Consider the following 11,736-nt stretch of genomic DNA (forward strand, 5'->3'; position numbering starts at 1 on the left):
CTGATGCTCAGTGAATAAGTTCACAATTAACTAGGCTTAGGTCTCCTAAAATAACTATAAGAGGAGCTAACCATGGGCGCTAACAGAACACTTAATAGAAGATTGCTGATACAGCCAAGGGATTCTTAGCTATTATTTATATTCATGTGTTAGAAAACCTGGATTTTCAGGGAACAAATTAGTCTGTGTAGACTTCATATTCACTTGACCACTCAGGCTTCCTCTTACAAATAAAAACATGAGCCTAAGAGGTGCTGATCATTTTCCAAGAAAGAAAGGAACTGCCATCATTCATATGTTTCCAGCCCAATGGGTTATCTCTGTCCTTTCCATTGCTTCCATTATATGCACTTGTTCATCCCTCACTCTGTCATGTTGTTTCCTCTTTATCACTGCATGATTGCCACTTCATCTCTCATGGAAGGAGACTTGTCCTCCTATTGACTAATCCTCTGAATTAAAATCTAATTTGTTCACTGCTCTGTATTCCCGCTTCTCTGTTTACAGTGGTGCTGCAACTCTTATTTGCTTCATCCTTTTCTCCTGTACTTAAAGAATGTGAAAGCAGATTGTGTCAATGATCTCCATGTAATCGCTTAATAAATAATGGGTTGTAAACTGGAAGGCGAGCCAGCAGAATGAGGGGTCAAGATATTGTTTAGAATGTATTACATAAACAAAGACACATATTAATAAACATTAAGGATAGAATCACATTTTGACTGAAATAGGAGGGCAAAGTACTGAGAATACAAACGATTTAAAAACAAGTCTGCTTAGGGTGTGCACTAAGGATATTTATTCTCCCATGCAACAAAAATACCTTGTTTTACTAAACTTATAATTGGCCTTATAGGACCTTCTAATTTAGGAATGGATTTGTTAGTTTCATGGTCTCCCATGAAACTCCCATGGTCTCCCAAAAATGGTCTCCCATTTTTTTTTTTTAAATCTCAAGTTCTTTCTCTCATCAATATGAAAAAATCTGTGGATTTTTATTAAAAAAATCAAAATTCTCACCCTTCTAAGCCAGCCAAATTCAGTAACTATTCCCAGCATGGATAGGAACATATTGCAGTTGTCTGCTATGTAGCTGTTAAAACTGTCAGAGAAGGAAAGAAAGATAGAATGGGAGGGCTGAGGGGCTAAGCAAGCACTATCGTGGCTGAATATCTGGAGATTCAAACCTACCCTTTCAAAAGCTAAGTACCAAAAACCCTGGACAGATATACCCAGGGCTTTTTTGTCATAGAACGCACTGGAACGGCGTTCCGGCACCTTTTTTTGATGGATTTTTCCATGTGATTGTGAATTGACCTGTCGGGCATAGCAGGTCAGCAGCAAAAAGCATTAAAATAGTGCCTGCGGGCTGCATGTGTGTCCACCCTGCTTGTGAGGGCGCTGCTCGGCTCGGGACGCTGCTCAGCTTGGGATCGGTCGTGTGGTCGCGTGCTGAGTGCTTACTGCTGGCGGCGACCATTATGTTTATGTGTGTGGAGAGTGACTGGCTACGTGCAAAAGGTAAATAAGTTCTTTATTTCAAAAAAAGTTGGTGAATTGAAAATCTTTTTTAGTGTAAAAGTGTGACCCCAAGAGGTGAGTTCTGGCATTTTTTTTTTTAATGAAAAAAGCACTGGATATACCAGTTTCTGTTTCTACCATATTCAGATTATTACAAGCTCTTTCTGTCCTCAGTCTAGAGAACTTTGTAAACTTTGATACATTCTTAGCAAAATTGAACCGAACTGGAATACTAGCCCATCCCTTCATTCTTTCTGGTTTTTGACTGTGATGTGCCATATTTGTAGGAGAAGGTTAACAATACATAGGCCAGACTAGGAAGAATGATTGGCGAAATGAAATCCAAATCCACATTTTGCAGAAGTGTTAACATGCCAAGATTTTGATTTTGACCTAGATGCTTGTTGTCACATATGTATGTATGTAATTATTCCTTGCATATTTACAAATGATTTTGAGGAGAACTGGCTTCAGCTTTGGAATGGATGTTCCTGTCTAAGAGAAGAAAGTTAGTCCAGATACCTTCAGGAATTTTTCCGTCTTTCCCTTTTCCAAATCCTGGATTCCTGTCTTGCTACAATGGCATGCAGAAGACCTGGCTTTGTTCTTCATTGCACAGTGACATTTGCATTCATCATGCAGTGGAATCAATATGGAACTACGTTGCTGTGATGAATTTTGTTGTGACACCATTGTTACCAGGCAGTATTTCACGGCTTGATGAAACTGAAAGCTGGTTTGCATCCCAAGCGTCCTGATGTTCAAACATAATATTTTTCAGTGGGGCTGATTCTGACATTCAGCCACCATCAACAGGTATGGGGAACGTAACAGCACATACAAGTGATCACCCAGAATCAAGTCTAGACCACTCTTGTGTGGCCCAATCAAGTGAGTCTGTCTAGAAAAACTAAGCACTTTAGTCATAGGTTTTTAATGATTATATGGAGTATCTACTAGGGATGATGGAGAGTTTAATTCCCACCACATTTTTTAAGCAGAGTGACCTAATCTGCACCTTCTGGATGAATAGAGATGTAGTCTGAGATACAGTTCTTAGCTCACTGCTAAGTTACAAAAATGCAAATGTTTTAAGCAACATTATATGCATAATAATGTTGTTTAAACCTTTGCATTTTTGTATGCATGTGTGTGTGTGGGGGGGAGTAAAGACGCATACAAAATGCTTATGTCAGGGAAAGCTGTATTTAAAAATGTATTTAGTCTTGCAGGATGAGGTGGATGGAACAGACTTACGTCTGGATACCTGTAAACTGGCCCAGATTCAAGTTTGGGTGGTGTCAGACCAGGATTTTATTCTCCCATCATCCTGCCTCATTCACGCTGTAGTGGATGAAGTATTCCCTCCCTTGTGTTCCCATGGCTTCCTTTATCCCCCCTTCCCCACCCCTACAGCAGAAGATTGGCTGCCAGCCCGCTTGCCATCAGGGCAGCGTTTGTGATGTTGCTGCGATGCAGTGCCTGGCACATCTCATCCTACGCCCTTAAAGGAGCCCATCTTTGAGAAACGGTGCAGAATCCATGGGGCACAATGCAGCTGCCAGGTTCCCTCTCATTTCGATGCTTGGTAGGTGGGTGCTTAACTCTTTCCCATTGAAATGGACAGGACTTGGGTAGCAGGATCCTATGGTCACTAGACCAAGTTGAGATGGCACAGAACTTCTCAGAGGTGCAGCTTCGAGGACAGAAAACCACTCTGGCCTCAGCCTTGCGTCCTGAGCTCAGAGGGGAGAGAGGAGACAGGTACTGCCACAATATAGCATCCTGGTGGCATCCCAGCCCCTTTCCTTGCAATCTGAGGCACCGCACGTGGACCATTTATAGGTCTTTCATGGCAGGAAGAGCTCAGAAGCAACCTCTGTGCTCTCTCCACCTTGCACAGGATGCACATAATCTTCTGCAGTTAGAAGGCTACAGCCATCTGGAAGGGATTGCACCCCGAAGAGCTTAACTTGGGCTGGATCATGTCTGTGATGCTCTATTTCCAAATGAGCTCTGAAGCAACAGGGAATGTGGGATCATCCTTCCTGAGGGGCATCCTGGCTCCATTTTCCAAGCTAGACATTTCAGAGGGAGGCTTCAACATGAGATCGCTGTGCTAGAACCGATCCATGACTGATTCTATCCCTTTGGGGCTGAATAGAGGCAACCATTTCCTGTCCCACTTCAGATTTTAATTCCCTTAACTTAAAATTATGCACATCTCTATTCAGTAAATCCCACTGAAATCAGTGGGTTTACTCCCATGTAAGTGATGCAGGATCTAAGCCGAAGCCTTGCTAAGGAAAGTATGCCATCATCCATAGCTGCTGATGTGAATTGGAGTGAACTGGTTTTATTCTACTAATTTATTGTAACTTGTCCCAAGACATTTGTAGGGGATGGGATAGAAAAGCTTTTAATAATAACTCAATGAAGCAACCTGCTGCTTAGCCTGGACCCAGAGGCCTTTGGTTGTGTCAGCTGCAGGGAGCTGGACACCTGTCCCACCTTTCCGTAAGCCTAGCCGCCTTTCCAACCTGGCACCCTCCAACTGTTGGGGCCACAGCTGCCAGAACCACCAGTGGTCATGATGCAACATGGCCAATGGCCACGAACATGTTGCAGCCCTACACATCTGGAAGGCCCTGGGTCGGTGATGCCTGCTGTAGCCTCTCTGTTTCTGCAGACTGATCCTATGTGAAACCCCACCTGCCATTCTGCTCAAGTACAGATGAGGTGCCTAAACACCCAGTTTGCTTGCCTACCACTTGCAGAGTAATCTTGGGCCGCTCCACAAAGGCTATGCACTGCCGGCACGCACCCAGCAAAGCGGGAAGAGTGACAGAGGTGATCTTCGTCTCCATACCCTGCCATCTTTTGGTTCATCCCAGATCTGCTTTGGGCTGCATCCAGTCGGGTCTCAAGGGTGGAGGTTATGGATATGAAGATCTGGCTGGAAGCCCTCTTCTTCCCTGCATCTAGCCCTGGCCAAGATCAAACCAAGCGAAGATCAAGTCACAAATGCCCCAGAACACTACTGGGCCTCTTCCTTGTGCAAAATATGTAAAGCATGCAATTCTTTCTGCAAAGTAAGGAAAGTACTCAAAGCCCACAAGTCACATGCACCAAAGCCGCCATACTCATGCCTGGCAGGCACATGGGAGGGGGGCAGTACATGCACCAGCCGGCCTTGTAGACTCATCGGAATGTACTTCCTGCCAGATGCCCGCATGAACACTTGGTGCAAGGTGGACTTTGGACGGAGAGAAAATATGCCAGAGTCTGGGGCCAAGCTGAGGAAATCCCACAAATTCCTACCTGCAAACTGGATTCCTCACAAACCACTAGTGGGGGTGAATGTGGGAAGCTTTAGGCTCGGTGGAGCTTTTACTCCAGGAGAGAAAGCCACTTATTAAAGTGGCTGGTTGGGGAACAATCCTCATTCCAAGGTCCCCTTCCACAATCATACCAATGTCTACACAGGGGTGTCCAACCTGTGGCCTGCGGGCCGCATGTGGCCCAGGAAGGCTATGAATGCGGCCCAACACAAAATCGTAGACTTACTTAAAACATTACGAGATTTGTTTGCAATTTTTTTGGTAACTTGATTGTGTGGTTCTCGAGCGTGTACTTTGTAGACAACATCATGCTGCAATGTCACGTAAAATAAACATATGTGTGCTCTCTTATGTATGAAGGGGATGGCAGAGAATGAGGTGGCTGGATGGAGTCACTGAAGCAGTTGGTGTGAGCTTAAGTGGACTCCGGGGATGCTGGAGGACAGGAAGGCCTGGAGGAAGGTTGTCCATGGGGTTGCGATGGGTTGGACATGACTTCGCAACTAACAATAACAAAAACAATGCTCTCTTAGGATTATTATGTGATGACTTTTTTGCTTCTCCGTGGTGGCGGATATCACAAAAATTATGCACAGACCTTTTCTTTTTGCTCATCAGTTTTTGTTAGTGTTTGTATATTTAATGTGCGGCCCGAGACAATTCTTCTTCCAATGTGGCCTGGAGAACCCAAAAGGTTGGACACCCCTGGTCTACAGCCTTGGATGAGAAACTCTGCAACAACCCATAGTCCTCTGGGACTCTCTCCCTGGCAACACAGGGTGGCGCCCTAAGCAATGGTGTTAATTTTAAGACAGCTTTATTTTGAGATTCTTACAGGTAATGCTTCATTCAGTGGAAAATTGCACACCTCTGCCATCCTACACGCATTTGCCTATATGAGCTTTGAAACGAGATGATCTTGGCTGCCACCTGGAAACCAGCTTCCCAACCTGTGGCTGGTGGCACTGCCTGGCAGATTGTGGTGTTCACTGGTCGAGCCTGTTCGGATGCAGGGATCCTGCCCGGAGCCAAATGGCCGTGTGCATTCAAGTGTACCACACAGAGCTGAGATGTATTCCTGCTGACATTACATTTCTCTCTGCTTTGGAAGCTGATGCTTGGAAGCCTGCAGCACACTGTGAAAAGCTCTTTTCTTGAGCTGCAAACAATCTGGGAAGGATAATTTTAGAAGAGCAACACAATTAGCAAGAAATAATCGCTGCTGCGAAGTCTCCTTAAGGGCAGTTAAAACACACACAAGCACACTGTTTTCAGCATTTGCACTTCAGCTACATTTATTTCCCAGGATGGGGTGATTGCATAGAGCTTTGCTCCTCAGAGCACTCTGCTTCAGAGCAACCTCAGGCTTTGGAGGTGCTGCAGGAAGTCAGAGGCGACAGGAGGGAGGTGATTAATCCTTTGCACAAGCTTGTGGCTGCAGCTGAATCAGGCCAATGCGAAGGGATCAGATGATGAGAAAGCATTAGTCACACTTCAGACTAGATCTGGAGGAAGGCCTTAGGCGGGAATTGGACAGGAGGTTCTCTGCAGGCGGAAGAGACCTTGTTGACAATGTTGATGAACATACTGGTGAACATGCGTATTAATTCTAGATCAATGCTGCTGCCAGAAGGAGATGTCTCTCCTTCCTGGGGCATCCCCTCCAGACACCTGAAAATGCCATACGGAGAGACAGGAGACAAAGCTGAATGGGTGAGCCGTGTTTTGAGAGGGAGGATCCCCCAAGAATGGGTCAAAAGAACTCTCCCCAAGTACGGCCCTTCTTTTTGCCAAAGGGTGCTTCACCTTGTAGAGGAAAGATCCTGGATCCAACTCAACATTTATCCATCTATCCATCTCAGGGTGCTGTCATAATTTTTGTGACATGTTCACAGATGTTCTCTCAGTCATCCTTGAATCAATGTAGGCCAGTATTATTATTTCTGTGTTGCAAATGGGAAAAATGAGACTGCAGGAGAAACAACACTGTGCAACAAACAATGCTTTTTTTGCAGACGGAATCTGAGATGGACTGAAACCCCATCGTCTCTGAGTTACATAGTGCTTTATTTGCTAAGCGCAGCCCCTTAGGTCTAGCTTTTCCAGTCATTCTACATCAGTTAGCACAGGTATCATAGGTGTGTGGTACGGCAGCCCAATCAGTAATCCTGGTGCTACAATCTACGCAAGCTTCCTATCCTTTCTTAAGGGCAACTTCACATAGTGTGCATTGCAGTATAATCCCATCTGAAAGTTGTCAGTGTCTAGATCACAGTGGGTGGCTTTCCCTAGCTTAGTTTAGGATAGTCTGGAAGCAACTTAGAATTCCAGTGACAGTGATGGATCAAGTGGCACTCCAAACTGGAGACCTGTTCTTTCAGGGGCTTACAACCCCGTCCAAGACTGGTCATTCCCAGGCCTGAGAACTACTTGTATGCGCTTACTGGCCATCATCTAGCCCACTGTTGCCTTCAAGCCCTGATCGAGGTTGTGTATGGCCTCTCCTAATTCAGATGTAATGTAGAAATTGTGCGTCGTATAATTTACTTCGAGAAGACTGGGGATAGATATGAGGACACACTTCAAGTAGTTGACATTTTATCATACGGAGGATGGGCAGGATTTTTTCTCGATCATTCCAGAATGCAGGACACAGAATAATGGGCTCAAGCTACAAGAAGTCAGAGTCTAGGTGGATATCAGGAAGAATTTCCTGACTGTTAGAGCAGTACGGCAATGGATCCCCTGGCCCAGCGAAGTCGTGGGCTCTCCCGTTTGGGAAGCATTCAGGACGTGGCTGGACAGCCATCCATCAGGGATGCTTTGACTTAGAGTCCTGCACTGAGCAGGGGACTAGACCCCATGGCCTTATTGACCCCTTCCAGCTCCAGCATTCTGTGATTCTATACCATGCAGTATATGAAATAGTAGAATCGTAGATACAGTGCCGATTTCATTGATGAATATCCTCCTTCGCTCTAGCAGATCACAGACCACTTTTTTCAAGGTTGTTTACAAAAAAGCCAAAGGTTGCATTTCAGCACACTGAAGCTATTTCTTCCAGCTCAGCGTGTTTTGCAAGCAGTTTCAACCAATGCAGTCAATGGCAAGCGCTGCGGAATCCAATAAAGCTTCCTCCCAGGTAACAACGGACTGGTTTGTAGTACGTCCCTTAAATGTAATTGTGAGACTTCATTTGTGGTTTGCTCCTCCTACTTCAGAAAATTACCTTTTGCAGCCAGATGATATAAGCTACATCTCTATGTCTAGCCATGAGTTACAGTTCTTCACCATGATAGCTATGTCTCTGTCAAAGAATATACTGCATAAGAGCTTGTATTGCATTGAAAAGTTTCCGTGGAGGCATAAATGGGTGCTTATCTCCTGAAAATACATAAAATTGCACATGGTCTAAAATGTACTCCTTCTTTTAGTTCATAAGAATTTGTTCCCATCCACATACAACATAGGTACCCATTTGGAAAAGGTGATCTCCCTTATTTGACATCCCTCACTCCTAAAGATGTCATTTTCCATAACTGTTTTTTTTTTAATGATGTTGGCATATTTTATACGACAATGAGCTGCACTATACAGTCATTATTTGCTGTACAAAACCCTACTTTCATGTGCCTGGTTTCGATTTATTGTTTTTAGTTGGCATCTATTTTATTTGCTGGCGGCGCCATCAGTGCCGTCCAGGAAATAGCTCTTCAGAAATGACATTTTCAATTTTAGAAGAAATTGCACAATTCCTCTTCTTCTTGAGTTTTTTAATCTTCTTTCATACTTCCATCTCTCTCTGTTCTTAAATATCATCTTTCCAAGGAAGCAAGACCTGTTTAGTCATGTAAAAATATAGTGTAAAGGTCTTACAAATGGGATATAAAATCAGTAGAAATGGAATGAAATAAAAATTAGAGGCAGGAAACATATCCCTGGTACTTTGTCTGGGAATTCTGTGCTACAAACAAAACCTAGTGGCTTTCTTGACACGGGGTTGGCCAAATTGTAGGGAAACATTCTAGCACCTCGGCCCCATGGGTTTCAAGCCTGGCACCTTTACAAGTCAGGCCCACTTCCTCTGCAATGATGGATGCCGGCTGGACAAGGCAAGCCCCGCTGGGCCCACCTGAGGCGATGATACGACAGTCCAAAACCCTCGTAGTTTGGCAAGTCAGGTGGCACGAAAGGACCAGTCCTGTTCTGTCTCCTGCAAGGCTGCCCAGGCTGCCCATCCTTTCATGAGACAGGCAGGTTTTGTATATGTGCTGCCCGTTCGATTGGGCTTGGGCTCACCTGCCACCTGCTCCAAGTGTTTACTTGGCCTTGAGAGCCAGACATTAATCCTGCAGGCAGCCTTGTGTTTTCACTGTGAAGAGATGATGATGGTGTGTTGGGTTGTCTAAGTATGAGCTGTGGGCAGAGGTAAGCCCAGCTGCAAGTGTGAGGGGCCCTGAGAACCTTCTTTTCTGCCTCCCCCCCCCCACCATCCAGTTCTGTCGCCCACCATCACTGCTGCACTCACTCACTCGCTCGCTCACTCACCGTCTGCATTCCTGGGTGGTGATCTGCTGACTGGGCAGCAGGAGAAGAAGACCTGGCAGCCCCAGAGGTCCCTGGAGAAGAGCTCATATCGCTGCTGCTGCTGCTGCCTGCAGCAAGCATTTGTTTGAGCTCCCCGGCTGATTTCCATTAAGAAATGCTCAGCATGGAGGAAGGAAACAGAAAATATGTACAGTGACCAGTTGTCCTTCTATACAGAAAGCAGTCCTCTGTTTTGCAGAGTGGGCAGAGGACAGTCCTCTTTTTGAAGGTGTGTGATGGACTGTCTAGTCTAGGTCGAGTTTAAAAGCAGAGATCTCTGTGCTGGGCCCCATAAGCTGCCCATCTATACTTAGCGCCGGGACAGTGTCCTGGGAAACACTCCAATCATTCAGTTTTCTCCCTGTGGTAAGATAGATTACATTCCTATTTATTTAAATTGTATTTATTTAAAACATTTTTATCCCATCCTTTGCAAAAAATGTCTCTAATTATGTATATAATTGCAAACTGATATAATATATACATTATCAGTATAGGTGTAATTATCAGTTTGTACCTATACATATAACGTTTTCACATGCAAATATTCTGCAAACTGGTCTACATGTTAGGTCCTTGTGAGCAATGGCTACCCTAATGTATAGGAATTGAATGGCTATAAGCAATGGCAGCAGTGACCTGCCACTCTTCCTAAGACCATAGATATATATCCCCCACACATTCACACAGAGCCAAGGTAAGTCTCAGCAGTTAGTTGTGTGGGACTGCCAGGGTCTCAGGGCCCCAGCCTTTGCCCATGTATGCTGCATGCAGGCAGCAGGCCTGAGCAGAAATTCTTGGAGCTTTGTTGGGACCAAGCTGGGGTGATGGAGAGGCAGGGCTGGAATCACCTAAACTTGGGAATTACTGTCAGCAATATCTGTGATTTGCCTGGTTCACACATTACATTGGCTCATGTAAGAAGGTGAGGAGGCTGCTCATTCAGAGAGAAATATGCCTGAGCGAGCCGGCACTAGGCCTCAAATTCTGTAGAGTACATTGTTGCTTTTGAAAATGAGATCCCACTGCACTGCCAATGATGCCATCGTTTGAAACCCAATTCTGCAACCTGCTCATAACTCAGCATCATGAATTCTTCCGGTCTGTGCAGCAGGGTGCTTTTGCATGGAACCTTGTCTAGGCAGCTCAGATCTTAAACCAGGCAATGTGGTTAAATCCATGGCATAAATCTAAACAAATATAAACAACACAGGGGTGATAGGTTAGCACCCAACATGTATGGTGAGGATCAGAATGCTTTGAAGTTGAGGTGAGCAAATGCAGAAAGGGCAATAAAGCTAAGGGTGAGCTCATGATTGCCGGACCAGTTCCACATACACACACACCCCTGACTTTCTCTTCCTTTCTTGCACTAGCGATTACAGTTACATTTTATGTATGCTGCCAGTTAATTGGGAAGAACATAGCAAATAGATCATTGTCCCTGGTTTACCTCTTGGGCTTTAAAAATAGCCACATAAAATGGAACAATTCAGTCAGGATAGTGCCAAGTCAAGCCAAATTTATAGCATGAATTGCCTTGAAACAAAATGTTTTAACATGATTGGCCCATTAGGGGTACTGGTAGCGTGTTCGCCATTGTCGTTTAACATGTGTCACAGTGCTAATATGAATCTGCCTTTGGAAAACCCATGATAAAAATTCCAGATGAAGAATTCCCACCTTCAGCCCCAGAAGTGCATACAAATTAGCATGAATTATCTGGTTAACGGCTGAATATTCCACTGAGTGGTTGGACTCTTCCCAAAGTCCACAGATGGTCCCTTTGGGAGATGAGACTGATAGTTTGGGTTGTGCTATGCTGTGGCAGAATTGTACAAGTAAAAATAGAAAGGACACGCTGCACGTAAACAGGGTGAGAAAGGAAGAGGCAGCTGTACTTGAGGTGCATTTCAGGGCCAGGGAGACACAAACTCTTCCAGTGGTGAGGAGGAGCCCTGGGGAATGGGAGCTCCAGAAAGCATGATGGAAGAGGAGGGATTATCTGAAGGATGCTCTTCCCAGGTCTTCAGGCAACCTGCAGCTGCTGGGAGGGGGCATGGGACCGGAGCCCCAGAAATCAGATGAGCCTGGAATGATCCTTGACCCCATGATGTAGTGTTGGGAGAGAAGGGCTGGCCAGCCAGAGGGGAGGTGTACAGATGAGAGGCTGGGCCACCTCCAGAAGGGACCTCCCCCTCTGGTGGGGCCCAGAATTGCTCAAAAGGAGGTTCTTGGAAGTAGCTTCTAGACTGGGTTCAACAAACCACTCTGTGCATGCTCAGGG

The sequence above is a fragment of the Varanus komodoensis genome, unplaced genomic scaffold, assembly GCF_004798865.1.
Source record: "Varanus komodoensis strain SLA01 unplaced genomic scaffold, ASM479886v1 scaffold43, whole genome shotgun sequence".
NCBI lineage: Eukaryota > Metazoa > Chordata > Lepidosauria > Squamata > Varanidae > Varanus > Varanus komodoensis.